We start from the raw sequence: 20,655 nt of genomic DNA, 5'->3' as shown, positions 1-20,655 counted from the left end.
ACAGTTTCTCCATCCTGGGGCTGGCCAGCTGGTTTTGCTCTGGAATCATAGAATAGAATTGTCCAGGTTGGAAGGGACCTTTCAGATTATCAAGTCCAACCATCAACCCAACACTGCCCAAACCAACCACTAACCCATGTCCCTCAGCATCTACCCATGTTTTAAACACCTCCAGGGATGGTGATTCCACCACTTCCCCAGGCAGCCTGTCCCAATGTTTGATAACAGGTAATAGGACTGGAAAATACTTTTGGACAACAGATCCCCCAGCCCAACTGCCAGCTTGGTGAGCAGGGTCTTGCACTAACTTGCCCCAAGCTTGTCTAACCTTTTCAGAAGTTGTCTACTTGTGTCCTAATTTTAGGGTATTTATTGTTAACAAACACTAATCTGGGATCGATCCGTATCCAAAGGTCACGGCAAAAGCCAGCAGGAAGGTGCGGAGCAATACGGATGCTCCTAAGAAGGTCAGCTGCTGCCACTCAGGCTGCTCTCCAGTGGGAACCGCACATCAATCAGCCCACCAGTAGCCGTAGCAACATCCGCGGAAGCGAGCAGATGCCTGGTGCTCCCAGTAATTATAACAGACTCCAGTAGAAATCAGCAGGATGTAAGAGTGAGGGACATGCATTTGCGAATTCCCCTTGCCAAGAAATGAAGTGTTGCCCATACTGGCTGTTTGTACTCTCACGTCCTGTCACGTACAACTCCGGCCCAGGACTCTGTGCTGAGCTAAGTGCATCTTCTCAGACAGGTCACTGAACCCACCACTCTTGGTTTTCCTCATCTTTTCAAGACTGCGGGGGGCTTTCCGCTTCCCCCTTCCTGAATCTTCATGTTTAGCTTGCAATGACTGGGATTCGTTTGTCTGGGAGTAAGTGAAACAGCCCTCTTAAGTGGAAGAGCCACCTAATAAAGTTTTAATGGAAGATATTATTTCTGTTCTTTACATTACATTAAAAGCCAGTCAGGAAATGAAAGCCCGGGAGGGTTAGGCGTGTTGGAAACTCAGCAAGATTGTCTTTTCTTCAGGGAATTTGCAGTCTAAATGTTGCCCTAAGAAACAGAACGCGTGGCAAACACAGACAGCTTGTGCTATTACAGACTTAGCAAGCATGTGTAGAGATATATATACACACACACACACACACATATGTATGCGTATACACACAAAGGGCAGAAGGTATCTGTTCTGCCTTTGGAGAGATTCACCAAAGCCAGGTCTGATTCCACCCGGGGAGCATCTGGGGTGAGGAGCTCAGTGCCTGGACCACGGTGCATTTACCTGCTCTGCACCACCGAGGTATGCAGCCGCTTTTTACCACCACCGTCTAAATACCAAACCCACTGCGGTCTTGGAGGGTTTTCGTGTGATTTTAATAGAATTTGTCAGTTTGGGCTTTTCACTAACCCACAGCCTGAATTTAAGAAACCTTCTCACCACCACTTCCGAGCTGTTATTTTTTTTTTTGCTGTGCGAAGCCTTCTGTGAAACACCAGCACGAGCAGATACAGAGCTCCGTTTTCTGGAGGAATGGCAAAACCCAAGTAGTTCTCAGCCTCCCCACAGAAGGGCAGAGACTTTCAAGCACATATCGGGAAAGACAATTAAAATGGATCAAAAGAGCATTATAAATTTTTGACGCATTGACCTTTGAGCTTATAAAGTCTACCTGTCAAGTTTTGGTTGGCTGAGGGGGACCACAATTAGTTATTGATATTTAAGATAGTATTCTTTTATTTTTAAGTTGGTATAAACCAATTTTTTCTAAGATGGAAAGCAGGGATTTATACTGCCAACCACACTGAGAACTGAAAGCCCTAGCACTTCAAAGTCTCACCTCCAGGTAAAGTATCCAAGTACTTTCAGTCCTTGGAGCTGGGCTACTGGAAATCCCGCCCTTAGACACGCGTCCCTGAGCAATGTTGCTAACCCTGAGGAGATGGCTCTTGACACATCCAGGCAGAGGTTGGCTGCCAACACTGTCCTCAGGTCCTGTCCCAGGACCTGCCATAGACCTCAGGGCGTCAGATGGGTCAACACTCTACAGATACTCATGAATGGCTTTCACAGCTTCAGATCTCAGCTTTTGCCAGCAGTTTGGTTTACATGGAGAGTGTCATCAAGAAGTCATCCCTGACAGAAGTCCACTGTCCTCTTTAGTGTCCAGTGTAAGAGGTCTTTTGCTACCATTTCTCTTACAACCGTCTTGCTCTGAAGCGACAATGGGTGACAAAGATCCAGCCCTGGAAGTTAGTAATCACCACCCCACGTCAAACGTTTGCAAAAGCTGTTTTAAGCGAGCAAAGGGAAACTTCAAAAAGGCAGAGCGTACATCTTCAGAGGGACCCAGCAAGCCCCGAGGTGGAAGCACTGGAGTTCACACAGTGCTTCAAAAGACGGAAATCTGCAACGGTACCAATGGCGTCCAACAAGAAGCCATCACAGGGAAGCGGTTGGCCCCACCGCTGTGCTAACCCAGCGCTAAGGACAGCAGGAACAATAAGAAATTAAAATGCACGGTCACAAAGCCCAGCGCCCGACAGCTTCTGGCACCAGTTTGGTTTGTTTATTATAAAGCCACACCAGCTTTGTGTTGGGTTTTCTGCCTTCCCTCTGCTTGCTGGCAGCAGCTCTGCAGAAGATCTTTGGCATTTTGCTAAAAGTTTCAGATATTGGTTTCCTTTAGAGCACCTGCTCCTTTGTGAGATGATAGAAGCTACTTCCAGGCTCCCTCCCTGAATACATGCTGCAGCTGCACAGCTTATTATTTAGCACATTTACTTAATCATCTCCAAAACGCTTGGGGTTTAGACCTCGTTGCTTCTGCCCCTCTCTATATTGGTTCCCAGGTAGACTTTGAGAGCCAGCAGCCAGCCCTCCTGGGCTGTTTGGCCCCAGGGGAATGTTCCCATTCTCCAATTCAGCCCTGCAGCCGCAATTGAGGGGGGAAAAAACCCCCCATCGATCAGCCTCTCCTTTCCTCGCTCCTCATATTCATAGCGAGAAGAGCGATGCAGGAAAGAACATCGGGCCGAACACACGTCTGAGCGCAACCCGCATGTGCCTCTGTCCCAGGGCAGTAATTGCCCGGGCAGACTAATGTCCAAAGTCCTAAGCTGTTCCTGACAAATAGCTGCTGAAATTGTTGTCCGTTTGAGTATTCATCTTTCATTTGTAATTTCATTTTAAAATCCATTTTTGCAGGGTTTGCTGGACTTCAACCAAAATTGCTTTCAGAAATATGGGAAATCCGAGGGTGACTATTTTCCCCGGGCAAGCCTTATCTCACCGCAGCGTCCGGAGCGGAGCCAGACACCTGAGTCAGAGGGTGCGAGCCCAGGGAAGGATCCGTCACAAGAAGCAATCTTAAAAGCCCATTATGTACTTGTTAACCCGGCCTGCCAGGTGAGAACCTCAACTAGTTCACATTTGATGGCTTCTACTGAAATATCAGTAATAAAAAAAAAAAAGATACCCTGGTTTTGAGATAAGCGAGATCCGAAAGAATTTATAGCTCAGGTGGTTTCTCGGTTAACGTTTTGTGGAAGAGGGTGGGCACAGGCAGCGCTGTGCTGGGACGCGGGGACAGCAAGGCAGCTACGCCGGCTAGAAAGGATCTGCAGCTTCAAACACATCGCAAGCAGCAGGTGGGCTTTTTGAATAAGGAGAAAATTCATTAACTCGATGTCAAAGATCGCGTGGAATTCAACGAAATCCTTAAGTAAGAGATGCTAAGCGTTTCTTAGGCCTCCCGGATCTTTCCTTGAAGATCTGCAAAGAAATGTGAAGGAACCGCTCCACTTTTAGTACCATGCTGCGAGATTAGATGCCAGCCTGCTATACATTCTTTTTTATAGCCCACTTTCTATTTTTATTCCTGCTCTACTGTGGAAGTGTTTGCTAATAATGTATGATAGGATGCTTTGTCATGAAAAAAACCTTGTATCATTTATCTGTTTCTGAAAAGAAATTCTCGGTACAAATCTAATAAGGAAAAAAAAAATAATCCTATTCTAGCTCCTGTTGGAGGAAAGGGATTGATTTATGGAGAGAGATGAAAAGCACTAAGTATGTATTGCTTGGCAAAATGAGGAATTGTAGAGAACTGTCTTTATGCATTTGAAGGGTGTAAACATCAAAGAGGCAGAGGAGCTATTTAGAGCATTAGGAGGAGGCACATCTAGGAGACAAGAGCTGAAATTAAATGAACATCGTTAACTTAAAAATCATACTTCTGCCTGCAAATCTATTTCCTGGTATTATTACTTGTAGCACTCTGATGAGTATAAATGAAGCTTATAGGAAAAAAAAAATCTAATCTATTTTTTATATCTGATCAGCAGGCCTTACTGTAAAGTTTATAAAGCCCAGGTGCTGCAGCTGCTCCTGAAAATTTGGGAAGACAGCATTCTTTAAATCTCCCCCCCAACCTTCCCCTTGCCAGCAAGGGTTGATCAGTACAATGGGTTGCTGCCCCCCCAGCCGTGCTCCTGCAGCCTGTGCTGGCTATCTGGGGTCTGACTCATTGCAGCCGCGTGGGTGTAACAGCTTTTACCCCAGCAGAGGGATAAATTCCCAACCAGTAATAACCCTTTCGAAGTAACAACAGCATCCTCGCTCACTCCCTGCGGGAAACCCATGCCCGCTCCTACAGGATGCCCAAACTCGTCTGCCTGGGATTCAGTTAGTTGCCCGCTGTCCTGCGCTAAAGCACCAACGGGGAAAAAGCTCCGTGGGATTTGTATCTTTGCTCTCACAGAGGCTTTGGACCACACTTCAAAAAGCTGCTGAACGTCATGCGGCTGGGTGGCGTACGGAGATCTCAGAGGACTAAGTTCCGCTCTCCAGTAAACCGGGCTTTGGGAGCTGTTTGTGCCCATCTGGGGAGGGGGACGGCGGCAGAGCCGTGCCGGGCTCCGTCCTTGGCCGCTGCGGAAGCGCAGAGCACGCCGGCGCCACGGGGGTCTGCGCATCCATATGTATGTGCTTGGGTAATTGGAAATGTCATGCAGCTGGAGGCTCGCAGCTGAAAAATATCATTTGGTTACATACCTTCCTTCTGATTCCTACCAGACAGCCTGGGATAACGAGACCTGCCCCTTTTCTGTGCCTTCATTTCTCTAGAAGCATTTCACAGCTGACCAGCGCTGACGGGGAAGACAGCAAGGGAGGACTCCCCGCTCTCGACCTCCCCAGAGAAAGCCTCAGATCCTTCTAGAATTACAGATTCCTTTTATGTCATTTTTTTTCTCCCCAGATTTTTAGTCTAAGGGGGATACTAGACTCTGCTCTCATATTAGCCATGAAAAAGAAGTGGAGGAGAGGCTTTCTGTGCTCCCTCGCTACCTTCACCGGCGGGAAAAGAGGTAAAACCCGGGGGAACAGAGGCAACTAAATTGCTAAGTCAGAGCACAGCGGCCATGCAGGCTGCGACTCCCCAGACAGCCTGAGCCCTTCAGTCAGAAACCCATCCATCATTAAACACAGTATTTCAGGTGTGTAAATAAGAAAAGGAAGAAACGATTGCAATAAGCTTCTGATCACAGCCAAGATTCACGGCTAAACATGTGGTATTTTAGCAGAAAGCATACACAAATGTATAGGGATGTGATGCCTGTGAACGACAAGCTCTGATTTATATTCCTGGCGTTTCCAGCCCTAAAGCAGCATAAGAACATTGTAGTGAAAAAATGTTCAGAAGTGAATAGGAAAGACGAACCTCTGTGTGTAAGATGGGAATTACACTGCTGCCCATGCCCCTGCCCAGGGGCACCCGGGTCCCACACTTGTTCACATCCAAAACCACCAGGTCCTAAAGAAAGCTGGTTTCTGATGTAGTCTCAGCTCTGTGCAAAGCCTGCGCAGCAGCCTGAGGAAAGCTCATCTACGCCACAGAGCGGCAGGTACAACGCTCAGGCACAGGGCTGTGGCTGGGAAGGGGACACAGATGGCTGGGGCAGGGTTGTCCCCATCCTTCCCTGGACAGCACACCAAGAGCACCCTGCTCCCCCGCTCTGCAACCCTTGCAGCAAGCTCAGGCGTACGAAGCACGAGCCACACAACCACCAGTTTCAACCCTTAAGCAGAGCAAGGCCTTACCAGGCTGGCGTTAGGTGGAAAAGCCACCTTCTTCAGATGGGTGATGGTGGCCCATGGTCATGGCTGCACCTGAGGTGGAGACCCATGCTCCTCCAGCTGGGCTCAGAGGGAGGACAACTGGTTCCAGGCTGAGCTTAAATGGGCTCTGGGGCCATGGGTGGGGGTGGAGAGCCCAGGTGAGGGTTGTTAAGGCCCGTGAGTGCCTGGGCAGGTTCATGCTCTGCACAGGGCTCTGAAACTCTATCCACGCTGGGGCCGCAGGAGATCCTCTTCCACCCTCAGCAGGAGGAAATCTCTGCCTGACAATTGAGGGCCTGTCTAGTTGAGGCTTGAGTGTCTCCAGGCTCGGTGCACGGGTAGGAAGCAGAAGATTATAATAGCCCGTTTCAGGCCTTAAACACTAAATCTTTGTTATCTCTTCTACCCTTTTTTCCCCGGTGTGTTTGGATCTGACAGCCTGGATGTGGCACTAGTACTTCAGAGTGGGCACCGAGAAAATGAGCAACCCCAGCAACCCCTTTGTCAGGGTAAGGATTAAGTAACGAGTTAATTTTGAAGTCATTTTTTTTCTTTTTTTCCTCTTAGCAGCAAGAGGAAAAAAAATAAATTTAAAGCAACACGTCAGCTTTCAGGTAACTGGGATGGACTTTTGATGATCAAATTCTGTGATCATCCAAACACGGGCTTCTCTTGCCGCTTGCATTTAGCTAGGGAAGAGACCGGCCTCAGCAGTCAGCGGAGTGGAATCAGGGCATGTCACATCAAAATTGGGTCCATCTAATAGATAGCAGGCAGTAAAGACTGTAACAGAGCGGCAGTTTGGCAGCGGCTCCTACGGCACAGGATGGGAGAGACGTAGGAAAACTCAAGATGGTCAAACAAAGGGAAGGAGACCGTCCAACGCTGAGTACTTTCACGCTGGGCTTCCTCTGTCCTTTCACCTCCCCTTAATACGAGTACGACGTTTTCACTGCAGGCTTTCATAAACTGCGGCAATAACTGGAGCAGAAAGGTAGTAACCCGTCTGGGGCCCAGTGCGTGGCTGCATTGCCCGCAGGAGAGCTGAAGAAGAAATCAACCTGCTGCGCGTTTCCTCGTGCCGCAGGCTACCGCAGAAGATGCACCACGCCAGGGCATGTGGCTTTGTAAGTGAGAGATGAGGCCATTTATTTCAGGGGTGAATTTGGCCTGAGGCTGGGGCTATTTAGAATAAAGTTGGACTCAGTGACCTGTGGAAAGCACTTGTTCAGCACCTGGTTCAGTTAAGAGCCCAATTTGCAAACAGTAAAATCTGGATGCTCTGCCAACCAGAACATGTCCAAACGCTGTCAGAGTTTACTGTTGAGGTTAGGATTTTCCTGTCTCTTAATGAGATGGACCTTTGTTCTCAGGGCATCGTATCCATTTCACTGTCTTCTAGATGTGCATCCTTTCCTTAGTCTTTCCCTCAAAAGGGTGAACGTGAAGGTCCTCCCCCAAATCCCTGAAGCTCTTCTTGCGGTCACTTGTTAAAGCAAAGACCCAAGAAAGATGCTCAGAGGCGAGGAGATCACAGTGGAGCAAGAAAAGTTTGGGTGTAGAAGCACCCAGCAGAGAAGAAGAGCTGGAAGAAGGAGTGGTGAAGGACTGCCTTGTGTTGATGGTCCCTGTACTCGCAGGTCATGGAGATCACAGCACAGCACAGCACATGCAGGGCACCCAGATGACAGAAAAACCCACAGTACACACCAAACCACAGCCAAAACAAAGGGCAGACTGATGAATGAAGCCATTACAGGTGAAGAGGGACAAAGACACAAAGCAAAGGAGTTGAAGTGTTGCTTAATTACTCATGTGGGAGTGTAGGAGAAGATGGAGAGACCAAACATCCCAATCACCGTCAGCTGCTAACGGGTACAAAATGTTCATCCAAAACCCAGCAGAAGGTCGCTGGCCGCAGGAGAACGCAAGGAGGAGCCAGCAGCCAGCACCCGTTGTCCTCTGCATCACCACAGCTAACCTTGGACCACCACGTCTTGGTGCTCGTGAGCACGTGGGGCTGTCAGTGAGCGCCAGCAGGTTTGTTTTACAAGTTCACCTCCCTCCACTGCACTGTCCTGAGCCAAGGTTTGCAGCATTACCTGGGCCATGTTGCAGCAGGAATCGCTAGCCAGGAAACATGTGATGGGGATTTTGGAAAGTCACTCATCTCTGTTGATCTCCCCACCTCTGTTGACTGTGAAACTGTGGGTTGGGCATGTGTGATAGGACTGTCCAGAATGGCTTTGCCCCGCCACAGCTACGCTCAGAAACCCTCGCAGGAGCCAGTCTGAGGCACTGCTGTGGGTGGCTGCTGCCTTTCTCTGCCCAGGGGTAAGGTTCTTGCAGTTGACAATAAACTCTACGGGCTCATCCACGAGTCAGGAAAGTAAGAAGCTGGGCTCTCGTCTAAAGGCAGCATCACAAAAGGTTTCATCACCACCAGGGTCATGGAGGGAGGGCAGCAGGTCTGCAATTGTTCACCCAACTGAAGTGCAGAGAGACTGTTCCTGTGCAATGTGTATATACTTTTGCATGAGAGATTTTTTTAAAAGGAGTAATTATAGAAAAACACGTCTCCTAACTAAAAGGAAAGGAAAGAAAAGAATAAGCACATATGACACCACCTGGGGTACATCAATCAGAGCAGACCAGTGAAAGATAACAGGCTGGGTAAACCCTTCATAAGAGCCGCCAGCTATTTATCTAAATTGCATTTCTCAGCACCGTTGAGAAACACTCCCCCTTCTTTTAAAGGACAGATGAAAGCGGGACTCCTGTGATGTCCTTCCCCTCATCCCTTCTCACACCTCCCCACCCACCTGGGAACGACTCTCTGCGTCGGGAGCCCAGCAGCTGCCTCCCCACCAACCCTCCTGGCACAAAGCAGGCTCTTGCTTCAGGACCAAATTCACTGCTTTGGTAATATTCTGGCCTCTGCTTTGGCAAGGATGGGCTAATGCGAGCTCCAAACACAACTGTTTGCCTTTTTAACCCTATTCCAGTCTTGCCCTGGACTTACACTGCTTTGGGGGTAGAGGGATATGGGGAATACGCTCTCCGCACCCTCCTCTTCATCGGGTGGCAGAGCTGGGCTGCATTCCTCCACCCCTTAGACCAAGAATATTCCACCAACTGATTTAATTACACGAAGCTTATGCAGGAGTTACAGAAGGATTATCTGGGTTTTATCGTGGTTATTATAGAAAATTATTATATTGTTACTATTACAGAGTTACAAAAAGTAAAGAGGAATCACAGGAAACTTGGCAAGAGCTCATTAGCAGTGTGGTGCAGTCTGCAGGAGCTAATTAAAAACGCCTATACCTCATAATAACCATTTATCTCATCACAGCCTCCATTCCCTACCCTCTTTCTCTGGATAGAGTGAGAGGGAACGATCTCTTCTCACCGGTGGTATGTGTATACAACAATACATACTGAGTACAGCATAATATAGCCTGGCTTTTCTTCCAGGATACGAAGCCACCAGCTCTGCCCCTGCCCGCCTGAGCGGTGGCCTGACTGTCCCCGCCTTGCACACAAGGCCACGTGAGATGCTCAGGGATTTCCTAGGGTCGCTTCGAGAAGCATCTCACCAACCGTGCCAGGCCGAGCGCGAGAAGATGGAGACGGTAACCCTGGAGGAGATGCTGGTTGGGAGACACGAAAACAGTATTAAAACAGCATAACAACACAAGCATTTACATTTACTGTCCTCAAAGTCCTGTGGAAGTCGCTGGTACCGCTGGTGTCTCTGTTTCCAGCAGTACGTTGGTCTGAATCATTTACTAGGAGGGCAGGATTTTCTCAGGCAACATCCGTATCTCGCCTGTAGGATTGCTCCTTCTGCGTGCTTTCAAAGCAAACAAAAAAAATGACACAGCTCCCAGTTAATCTGTGTTATCTGGAAAGATGAAATCAAGGTGAAATTCAGTTTGTCAACGGGGGTGTGAATGTTGACAGGAGATGGAACGGAATAGGAGAAAACCGGCTGTAATATTGCCCAGCAAGCCATTTCTCACGCTCACGACGCCTGGATGCAGACGGATATTCTGGGGATGACGTTTGATGAACTTGTTTTCTTTTGGAGTTTGAATTGAAGGGGTCTGTAGGAAAAGCAGAGAAATAAATCCCCCAAGCCATTTTCTGTTCTGCTCCGTGGTACCAGCCAGCCTGGAGCAGAGCGGAGCCGAGGGGCACAGCCAGCCTGCCCCACTCTCCGGGGAAAGGAGGGTACTTATATTTCTTAACCCCTCCCAAAATATCAGTCTCTCGGAAGAAAACTCCTTGTCATCTTTAATCTTTGCGCACATTTTCAGGAAAGCAGATGGAGTGGATGCGGAGTAACGAAATCCTCGTTACTCCCTGCTCCAGCTGAAGGCAGGTGTAAAATCAACAGTGCTGAGATCATGCTTCTCATGGCAGCAAGGACCAAATCTGAGGTCTGTTGGCCTCCAATGCAACCTGGCTGATCCTCAGTGCTCCTCTGTGTGAGAGTTTACAGTCTCTTGGACAACTAAAGGCTCTCCCCCTTCCCGGCCAGCTCTTTGTCACCAGTTGACCATGGTGATCGTTTACTGTGTTTCTTTGTCCATATAGACTTCATGTCTACCTCAGGCAGAAGTTGGAACTATTTTGCCCCAAACCATATAACTTTTTATTGTTCTTTCCTAAGGAGAACCTCTGTTAGCTCTCCTCCTCCTCCTCCTCCTCCTCCTCCGCCTCCTCCTCCTCCACCTGCATGTGAACACAGATGATCAGACGAGTAGTGCCTGCTCTTATCCAACGTACACAGCCTGGCCTCCTTGCCAACTGGGAACGCTTTTCCTCAAAACCAATCCATTAAACCTCACCACCATGCCTGTTGGGCAGGCCTGTCCGACACGCAGAAAGGAAAACCACGTGCTAGAAATCCTGGCACTTCCCCCAGAAACGTCACCCTCCTTTTGAAAACGACGCTAGGGAAAAAAAAATAAAAAATTCGGGATTTTGTTCCTGCAACTTCTGCTCATGTTCCCCTTTGCAGCTTTCCCTGCCAAGCCCCATCCTCAGCTGCATTCCTGCCTGAAACTGCGTTGTATCAGCCGCTCTCCCAGACATCCTCTGCCCTCACGGGCAGTTTCAGCCCCACACAGCAGCCCAGCTGCTGCCCCAGAGGGGGAAATCTCTTTTTGCAACAGCAGCAGTCAGTAAAGGTCTTGGTGGGTGAAGCAACCCGTGACTCACTTCCACTTTTCCAGGAGGTGCCGGAGACAGAGGCGGGACGTCGAACTTAACCGAGATTTCCCAACACAGAAGAGAGACGCAGAGCCCTTGTGTTGTTTGGGTGGCCGAACATGAGTCATTTCTAAAACTAGCTCGTGCTTTTCTCCCCCTGAAATCAGATTGCCTGCTAAACCAAACCAAACCAAACCAAAACAAATATTCCTGATGAAATCAAGCTGGGTCAGCGCTCCTGAAATGAGGACAGTTACGAGGCGCATGAACTTACCTCCCCTTGGAGTTTATCTGTCCTTGTACCTGGGAGCAGACTGAGCAAAGCGGCTGGAGAGAGTGTCCGTCCCACCAGACCCCATCCTCTGAGAACGGCCCTGGGAACCGAACAGGGCTGCAACGCCGCAAAATCCCACCCGGAAAAAAACAGCTCCAAAAAGCGTGATGAGAAATCTAAATTTTCTCGTGGAGAATTACTAAAACAGAGACTAAATTAACTCTGTAAGTTGTTTCAGAATCAGCAGAGATCAACACCGTGGTACAAGCTGTAACACGGGCTGAGAAAGGCAGCAGCGTAATCTGCGGGATTTTACACGTATTCCCTGCGTGTAGTGTGAGGCGTCTTGACACCCACGTGCAGTGGGAATCAGCTGAAAGGAAGAAAGAGCGCCAAGCGGCTAGAAATCAGGAGACAGAAAAGAGGGAGGGGGATTAATCAGCATTAGTGCTGCTTTCAATCACTGGGTTCCCTACAGAAATCAAACGGCTTGACTCGTACCGAGTTACCCATTATCAATACATGCCGTTGCTTTCGTTCCTCATTTTCCTGGGCAGGTGGCAGCCACGTCCTTGTGCTGCCGCCTCGGCTACAGCGTAAAGGGGTTAATTTGCTCTCACTCCCCATCTCTTTAAATATAAGTCATAAACTCGATTGTTTGCTTGTTTTTATTGCAATAGCTGTAGCTCTTCCGCAGAAAATGCACCTCGCACCAATACCACTGCAGTTTTCCAAAGCGAAGTTTAAGCCTCCTTCAGCAAATGTAATGGTCACGGGTTTTAAACCTTACGATGAGGGCAATAAGCTGTTATTGGCCACGGCATAAAAGCAACATACGAGCCCTCACAACCCGGAGCCTGCAGCTCCAAAATATGGATGTAACCTGACAAATATATATATGCGTAACCCTTTGTATATCTGTCATGTAGACATACGTTACGTACGTATGGTATTTGCATACATATACATGCGTATACAGACACACATGTAAATATAGTTGAAGTGGCCACAAATGGCATCTGAGAAAAACGAGCCTCTGTTTTTCATTACCACCTGTAATTCCACCTGGGCTCATTACTTCTTTCGCTGAAATAATGAATAAAGCAACAATCCTCCTGAAAAGCTGCGCTGCGTATCGCGCCGCTGGAACACCAGCCTGGAACATCAATGGAGCGCTGGGATGGGCATCAGGAGTGCTTAGATCCAGGTGTAAGAGCTGAACTTTCCTCTCTACCCCCAAATTAAGAAGAAACCCAGCAGTTTCAGGAGATTTACGTTTATTTTCATGCCGTAAGCCAGACCAAGCTGGAGCTGGGGCAAGGCCACAAGCATCTGGAGGTCTTCACGAAGGCAGCGCTCAGCACGAGTTGGAAACTTGGCATTGTGTCCCTGAATAAGCCGAAAATAGTTTGTCCATGGGGACTAGCTGACCTCCGTGCTCCCTTCCTAACTCTGTGTATTTTATCTGATGGGCTTCAAGGGATTTCCTCCGATTCTTGCAGATGCCTCTGGAGATACATTCAAAAGGATCCCGAACGCCTGTAAAACCTCTCCCTGTGAAGTCAGCCCACGGAGGAGATGTAAATCTTGGGAGGTTTTATAGCAGCTCCTCCAAGATCTGTAATTCCTGTGTCAGCAAACAGTTTGCACATTGCTCCGGGAGAGGGATGCAGAGAAGGGAGAGTTATTTCAGAAAGCAACTACTTAATATCTGCAGCTCTACACGACAGCCAAAAAAAAAAATGTAATCCCAAATAGCTTTCCTAATTCAGGCTGTATTAAAATGCGTATATATATAAAGTAACAGCATTTTGCTCACACGGTCATTTTCCACTGGCTGGTCATGGAGAAACTCTCCATCACGTCCAGATCCTGCTGTGCTACCGCGAATGCTGGAAGAGTTAAACAGTTAAATACTTGTGCTGACATTCTTCCAGTGGCTTTCCTTCCTAAAAAGAGGAAAATTATTATCCCATTCTGGATGCAAAGGAGGCATTTGGGTTAAGAGAGGAGCTGCACAAGGAGTTTTACTGGGAGGCGACAGCGGCTGCAGAACGTGGACGAAAAACGAGGGAGCGGGAAGAGGGTTTTGGTGCGTGTTGGTATTTTGGTGGCACAGCTCGTTTGGGCCCGAGGGAACGCTCAGACTGCTTTAGTTGCAGCAAGGTGATGGGTTTGTAGCCCACCCTAGAAAACCCGAATGTGTTTTGTACAAAGCGTGCCGCAGCAATGAGAGGAATCAATACAGAGACGCCTCTGCCTGCGTATGTTTCATATTAAGACTTAGTTGATGACTTCTCGTCGTTTGGAAAGAAATGTTCAGCCTCAGTGCTTGAAATTATCCAGCTGCAGCGTTTTCTACTCAATCCAATCTCCAGTTAATTTGATCCTTCATTTATCTTGAACAAAGCCTCCTAATAAAAACATTTGTATTACAAATGATACACTTGATCAATGGCATTGCTTTAGGCAAGTATTTGATGATTTGAGCACTGGCTATGAAAAGTTCTCATTTAATCAATGTAGCTGGCCAAAATTTGGAGTGAGAGAAAGGCCCAAACCTGTACATCACTAAACAAGCCAGATTATAATTAAATATCAGGTTATTTACATGTTCTTACCAACATTATTGTTAGAACTGGCTAGTGTAATCTGTGTGATATTAGCCCTAATTATTTTCAGTAACATGATTAATTATTTAGTTCACTCAAAGTGACAAGAATGGAATGAATCAAAACAAGAAGCTGGCTGGGCAAGGAACTATTAATTTTCTTTCAATCCTGTAATTCCTTTGGTCAAATCGATGAGATAAATACGCAGATGGAAAAAGCCAACGAACACGCACGTGAACAGTATCCCGATCCCGCGCAGGTCAGTAGATAATATGAGACCCTTTGCAGGGGCCGGCAAGGGTCTGCTGCGTCTCCGAGACGGCTTTTCAAACATCCCAGCGCTGCAAGGTCACGGGCTGCTCTGCCGTGGGCGGCGTGTTCTCCCCCCGCCCCAGGCTTGGGCACGGAGAAGGGCACGGAAACATTCTCCCCTGGCAGCCAAAGTGGATTTCTGCTTTATTGCCACTGTTGCTATCCCTGGATGGCTTTGAGAGGCAATCACGGTGTTTGGGATTTTAGCCCGTGTTTATTTTCATTAATGGGGGTATTAATCAACATTTTCCTCCGGTCTCCGCAGAGCGCTCAGGGATGCGCTTGGAAAACAAAGACAAATTCCAGGTCAGGATTCCTGTCGTTTGCTGTTATTATATGTGAAAAGTGAAATCATTCCTCTTTTTGCTCACATTTGTGCATGAACGCACTGAAAAACTCCTAGCAGCTCCAGCATCCTTCCTGCACCCCGGTCGAAGAGCTTTATTTTGACCCGGCTACCAGCAGGTGTACCATGAAAAAAATTCAGAAGGTCTAGAAAATCTTCACGGTGTACACCAGGCTACTTTAATTTGGTTGTTTGTTTGTTTTTTGTTGTTTTTTTTTTTTTCCAACCCTTTTAAATCAGCATTTTTAGGACTTCATCTGAAATGGAAGCCCAGGAAGCGGCGCGGTGAGTACTCTCTTCTGTCACGTCGTGCGCCAAGTTGTACAAGACAACAGCCTCAAATCTCTTCCAATCCATCACTTATTTCCCTCTAGAAAGTTGTTGTTTTTTTTTTTTTTTCCCCCGGCTGCATTGTCTTTGACCGTTATTTATTTATTTGGTTAGTTGACTTCAAGGGACATTTCTCCTGGCTGGATAAAGACATTTTACAAACAAATGTGTGGAAACATTTTTGATAACGCTGCAGAAACAGCCGGCACGCCGGGTCCCCGTGGGCAGGTAATGCTTTGTGTCATTCAGCAGCCACCGCTCTGCTCGATTAAGGAGCAGCATTTCTCACAGCCGGCGCGGCTGCTACAACAACAGGCCCCAAGCAGCGGCGAGGACCAAAGCGGGAGGAATTAAAGGGCCGCTCCGGGTTCCACAGGGCTCTAAGGACTCCCCTGGGGAGGATAAAAAAGAATTAGAAAGGGCTTTTATTGACGAGGATGTGTTGCTCCTGCTTTGATACACACACAAAGGAGAGTAATTGTAAGCACGAGGAGGAAGGTTCTCCGTGGCTGAAACTATCATTTATACCCTGCGGAGAGTTAAAAAACTCCTCGGATGAGAACTTGGGTAGACACTCCACCTCTGGCGGTGTTTTACAAGCCACCCCAAAAGGCCCAAGGCCCAAACAAGGGTTACTAAATAGGCGGAAAGGATTTATAAAGCAGCAATAGATAACAAATGTTTTTCCCCTCCATTTCAGAGAGCTCCATGTCTCCGCAGCACCCTGGGACGCCGAGAGGGTAAGATGTGCATCACCACCAGCAAAACGTGTTCTGCAAAAAAAAAAAAACACCTTTGGGCGAGTGTGCAGCTGCCGAAGGAGAGGCGAACACGGCGGAGGCATCTTCTGGAGAGGAGAGCATCTGCTTCGAGACACCCCGACGTTTACTTTGAGTGAGAAATCTGCGCTCTAGCTGTAATACTTCACGAGCGAGACATATCAAGTGAATGGAATCCACACAAATGAGGTCGTTAGCATAACCGAATACGCTCTTCATTCCTTCAAGAATGAAAAATATGAGTAATTCCCTGGCAAGGCCCAATTACAGCCTGCCAGCACTAGCACATGGGTTATATCTATTATGAAATAATAAGATAAAATTAATAAGAATCCCAGAAAGAACATTAGACAGCCACGCTCCCAACTGCGTACGACCGGTCTAACTATTCAGGCTGTCTCCTGTCCGCACAGCTCAACACTCGCCAGGTCTTGTCATCTTCAGTGGGGGAAGTTCAGGTCTACCAGCTTTTAAGCAGGAAGCTCCGAATGGGAAACAGGGTGAGACCTCTGGGAGTGCTGAGAAACGCTGGGTAGGTGTTCTCTTTTGAGGAGTTTCAGTATCAGACATAAATGTGAGAGCTATGGCAAACAATCCTACCGCTCGTGAAACGTTACTGTAGATACAGAGCGATGCTGGCAGCTGTATATTCGGTCGTTAACCTGAGAGCACAGGCACGGCTCAGGCACGTGCTGGCGATACTTTTAGCCTCTTGCTCCGAGAATGGCTGAATAATTCTTTTTTTAGACCGTTCTCCTGTTTCCTGAGGCATGCACACACACACACACACACACAGCATCCACACCTGCTCCATGGGCGCATCAGCGCCGGCGAGGAACTGGGCTTGTAGCCTTTCAGGTGAACTTCACCCCACCTTCCTGAGATCCTGACGCAGGTAAACTTAGTGGGGGGGGGAAAAACCCGGACAAAAAGACATACGTATAGTTGAGCGTAACATCGCACGTTGCTCAGAAGCCTGGTAGGACAGGAGGCAGCTGTGATCTCCAGCGCTGTAATTTAGCAAGATGCGTCTCAGACACCGGCAAGGAGCATCCAGCTCTCCGGGAGCAAGGACACGTTGATACCAGCAGTCAGATGCCGCAGTTTTGGCAGGTGGCTAAATTGGCTCCACAGCCTCCCCGGCCCTTGTCGGGGAAGGGAAGATGCCCGAGTCTCAGCACAGAGGGCTGTAATGAGGATTAATAAGGCGTGTGAAGACGCTCTGTAATTGTCCGGCTGGCTGTTTCCTTTGCACCTTATGTTATCATTTATGCTCGTGCAAAGCGGCTGTAAATGCTCCAGGTCTGATTCAATATAACTCCGCAGACTCTTTGTACAGGTGTAAATTGCTCTGTGACATTCAGGGCAATGTCTAAATGCAAACTAAGCTGATCATCTCGCTTGTCTTTTTCTTTTTTTTTTTTTTTTTCATTTTTTGCTGTAAAATCCTCTGCAGCTGATTGAACATTTTAATGCCCAATAAGCTGCACGACATCCATAAACTTACTCCCCAGAAACAGCATTTGCAGTGCCCCACGGAGGGATGGAGCTGCATCAAGATGTGGCAGCTGGGCCACCAGCGCGGTTGTCCTGTGTGTTGGCCGCTGCCCACGGCCGTAAGACCACGCAGAGGAACGTTCACTTCATAAACCTCGGGGGTTTATGTGCGACGGCGAGTCTGAACCCAGCACAAGCCATGAAAAATGAGGCAACAACATAATTTTGGAGGGAACGGGCAAAAAACAATGCCTGACCTTGCCCAGACATAGGGAAAAACAACTGCAAACCCACGGCGGCTGTAAAATGAGCCTGAACCAAAACGTATGAGCTGATATTACAGGGAATAACCCTTAAGAGGTGGAAGGCTTTGATAGACGTACTCCTACAGGTAGCTTCAATCCCTGGCAGCTGCAAGGCTTCGGTAATGAATGTCAGACTGCTGGCCAGCTGCGAGGGGAATAAACATCTATTTGCCTTCAGTGGAAGCAGCACCAGCTTGACATATGACATTCAAATGATATGAAATTTAAAAGAGTGGTTAAATGACTGCTGTTTGACTCGAAACCTTGAATCCACCGAAGCGGCCTCCCAGCCGTTTACCTTAGCTCTGTGGGGGATCGAGTTGCTGGGCTTAAAAAGGAAAGATCAAAGTGTGTCTGGAAATTCAGCGCAGGGTATGTAGCGTGTCCAGCTGACAGCGCACGCGTGCCTGAGCGATGGGAGGGGTAACGACGGGTCCCCCCGTTGCTGTGTCCTTTGACACTGCAGGCGGCTGCTGCTGGCGCAGGCAGGACTAAAGAGCCACAGAGATGTCTCTGGGTGACAGATGGGTGGGGAGAGGCTGGGAGGGACAAAATGTGGGGCTGTGGGATGGAATGGGGTGAGAAAGTGGGGGTCATCCGACCTAGTCCCATCCCATGGCCCGGCACTCCTTCTCCTGGCATCCTCTACCTTCTCCACGACGGTGGGCTCCTCTTCGAGGCTCTTCTGCATGTTGGCTTGCAGGACGCCAGCCCATCCTGCACCGTGTCCATCCCCAGAGCGTTTTTGAGTTGTCCAAGGAATAAGAGCGCTGCGAAGAATTTACATCTCTATTTTAGGAGAGCTTGTTATGCGCTCGTTACGTTAGCCTGTCAGCTTAATACCAGCAGTCATAACACTTTTATAAGCTACCTGCTGGAGAGCTTTTGCTGGCAATCCTCACCCTCAAACAATAGCTCAGGACCAAAGCCGCTGCACGAAAAAATCGCTGCTTCCTGACCTTTGGGCAGACTCTGCGGGCTGATTATTCCATCGATTTTAACTGAATCGAGCATTCAATAAGAGTTTCTGGAGGCCTATCTCTCTTCACCAGCGGGCCCGGTACAGCGCCAGCAGCAATAATACAGACAACCTCTATGCAAACCAGGTCTGGGTCAGGAAAGCTCCAAGCGTCTTGCAAATTGTGGCAGGAACGACCACTCTACCCGCGACCGGCCTGGGGACCTCCCGCAGCCATGGGAGAGGACCAAGAGCCAACAAAGCTCTCCCGTGTTAAGCCCAGCAGCGATACGACTTCAACGAGTGAGCACCGTGTTAAGTGCAAGTGGATGGTCTTGCTTGAAACAAGCCTAAATAATAGAAGCCCGAGCGAACGGGGCCAGATTTGAATGACACAACTTGATGGTGGACTATCCGTGCAGAAGGAGCTGTTGCTGAGCTGAAGCTGTGTTTGTGCCAGGGAACAGTGCTGCGCTATAGGAGGGGAAGCGGAGGAGTTGGTGCTGAGGGCGCTATATTCATCCTATATGTTTTTTAGGGGGAGTAGAGGACTTGCTTCCAGCTGTCAGCAGCTGGAGCGTGTTATAGAATCACAGAATCATCTAGGTTGGAAGAGACCTTTAAGATCATTGAGTCCAAGCATTAACCTAACACTGCCAAAACCACTAAACCACGTCCCTCAGCGCATCTACCTGGTTTTTAAATACCTCCAGGGATGGCGATTCCACCACATCCCTGGGTAGCCTGTTCCAACGTTAGATGAGCTCCTGAAGCACTTCTGCTTTGGTGGCACCCTAAGGAAACCCATTGACTCCCTCTGTGACCTTGCTGTGATCTGAATCAAAGCATGACATAAGGTAGGCCCGCAGTCTACCTTATGGTTATATATAAGGTTCACGATTGCCTAAACTGTAAAGAACTTTAAAAATAATTTGACGTGTGGGTAAACTGAGGCACGCGGCTGTTGAAGAGCACAGCTTTATTTCCCTCTGGCTACGGGGGAGCGGTGCCTGCTCGTTACCGCTGGAAATCGGCCCAGAAAGGGTTGACACAGAACACCCTCCAAATAGCCACTCGGCCTGGAATGAAGCCAAGAAGCAGCGTCCCATGTACTGGGCCTGCTGGAAAACTCACAGCATCCGAGCAACTCCCCACTGCAAGGTCCCCCCCAGCCACTCCACAAAGCCAAAATCTGATGGCAAACCTCCCCCCGGGACAAGCGGGAGCTGGCGAAGGTGCGCACTCTCTGCTCTCGTGCACGGATGAATTCAGCAGAACGAAGAGGAGATCTGGCACGCCTCGACATCGTGTCGTCCCTTGCCAGGATCCCGTGCAGGTGCCGGGAGATGGAGCCGTGCCGTGCGTTTGCCGGTGGGCCTCTCCGCGGGCACGTCGGCGTTGCCGGTCGCAGCCCCCTGCGCGCCCGCTGCATCGGCGCGGGGTGCCGGCAGATGAAGATGCCTTTGAACAGAGATGAGAGAGGCTGAAATCCTTTGACACCTGCAAGTGAACTGTATATTACCAAAATGTTAAGCAGCTTTGTGAGAGAGATTATCCTGAAGGATGTTTTCCGTAGTGTTGACATTTGTATGGGAGTGATTAATTCCAACACAGGCATGGAGCGGGGAGGCAAAACCCTTCCCTCGCTGCCACCGGGCAAGCTACGGCCTTCGCCCCAGCGAGGTTATTAATTCATCCCTGACCTGTGACACTGTGTGTGACTTCGTCACCCTCATCTTCTCGGTCACCTCTCAAGGCAGGGACCTGAGGATTTTCCGTGCCCCTTTTTATGAACCGCTGTGACGGTGCAGGCACTTTTCGGCTGTTTTCTCTCCAGGGCTCTGACTGCTTCTGTATTTTGCCGTTCTCCCCTGAGATGCGCCATCACAGTCAAACACAGT

Source organism: Larus michahellis, chromosome 8 (assembly GCF_964199755.1).
Source record: "Larus michahellis chromosome 8, bLarMic1.1, whole genome shotgun sequence".
Taxonomy (NCBI): Eukaryota; Metazoa; Chordata; class Aves; order Charadriiformes; family Laridae; genus Larus; species Larus michahellis.
Note: the sequence above shows the minus strand (reverse complement) of the source record.